Source organism: Poecilia reticulata, linkage group LG22, assembly GCF_000633615.1.
Source record: "Poecilia reticulata strain Guanapo linkage group LG22, Guppy_female_1.0+MT, whole genome shotgun sequence".
In the NCBI taxonomy this organism is placed as follows: domain Eukaryota; kingdom Metazoa; phylum Chordata; class Actinopteri; order Cyprinodontiformes; family Poeciliidae; genus Poecilia; species Poecilia reticulata.
This window is the reverse complement of record NC_024352.1, coordinates 14,389,442-14,390,854: the sequence shown is the minus strand read 5'-3', so window position 1 is coordinate 14,390,854 and position 1,413 is coordinate 14,389,442. Positions and strand designations below refer to the sequence as shown.

At 39.3% G+C, this 1,413-nt stretch overlaps 1 non-coding gene across 1 annotated transcript; it reads right to left on the bottom strand.

Annotated features, from left to right (window-relative positions):
* Nucleotides 1–1,064: 1,064 nt before the first annotated feature.
* On the bottom strand, nucleotides 1,065–1,147 carry trnas-gcu (transfer RNA serine (anticodon GCU)). Its single transcript has one exon. It is a non-coding gene; the product is annotated as a tRNA-Ser (tRNA).
* Nucleotides 1,148–1,413: the final 266 nt, after the last annotated feature.

Here is a 1,413-nt window from a genome sequence, read left to right as displayed (position 1 = left end):
TGCACCCGACCCCTTTGGCCCCTCCGACAGGTGGTGAGCCCATTGGAAGGGGGACCCACGTCTCCTCTTCGGGCTGAGCCCGGCCGGGCTCCGTGGGTAAAAGCCCAGCCAGCAGGCGCTCGCCATCATGCCCCACCTCCAGGCCTGGCTCCAGAGTGGGGCATTACAGTGTGGTGTAACAAAAAACATAAACGAGAACTGATGTTTTTGTTATGGTGGGTAAAGTTTTGAAGCTTTCTAAATTACTCTCAGATTTCCCTTAAACCTTTCAGGTCTCTGCTAAAAAGCGCTGAATAGAAATGAGATTTTACTTTGTTATAATCACAGAGAGACCAAGTATCCAATCAAATAAAGTGGGCAAATATCACCAAGTTGAGATGTGGAATGCTGAAAGACTCTTACAATTCAGACTGATAAATGGTAGTCTGTATCTGTTTTCCCCTGTGTTATGTAGAAAATAGCTTTCATGGGTTTAGACTGAATGATTTGCGTTTCTGAACTTTACTTTGTAACTACTCTGCATTTCTTTGAGAGCAAAGGTAAGGAGTACAGCGCCTCCTAGAGTGAGTCATAAGGCTGGACCATTGCCAGGGAAGGAATAGTCCCTTTTTAATTTATCGTAGCCATAAGATACATAAAAAATCTTATGGCAAAGATGTTTAATTTATGGTTTAATAAAACCATAAATTAAAAATGGTCAAAAATTGTCATTTTTTACCATGATAATAAAATCATTTCGACGGTCATTTTCCTCTCATATTTTTCACCACAAAAAAGAAAAAGTTTTTGTATCATAAGATGAAGATTGAATTCTCTTTTTAAACTTTTTTGATGAAAAGGTTTAATTACTAAAACAAGCACACAAAGCTGCCGCCATTTTGGATTTTTGGAACTAATTTTGTCTATGCCATCTAATATTGGTTAAGATTGGTGTGACCGAGGAAGCTAACTCTGAACCAAGGTGTTTTCCTGAGTAGTAAATTGTTTACTAATGTTTACCATGATCACGTGTTAAGAGCTTGATACGAAACGCATAACGTTGTTCAAATAATCTAGAAAACGTTTCGACGAGGATGGGATTCGAACCCACGCGTGCAGAGCACAATGGATTAGCAGTCCATCGCCTTAACCACTCGGCCAAAAATGGGGCAAAAGGGACTGCTAGAAGTGGGGGGAAAAAAAAGGARGGGGAAAAGAGGGGGGGAAGAGAGAAGAGGGAGGAAAAATCTGAAGCTTCTACACAAGTACATGTTTCAACAGCCTTCATGTCATTGTTTTATGCTCCTAAGCATTTTTACACTTTCAAGTTCAATATAGAATAACATCCAAATTACTGTTAATTTTGAATTACTGAATTACTATACTGTTTATCACTTTTGAGAGGGCCAACAAAATTATAGAACACACAAATAA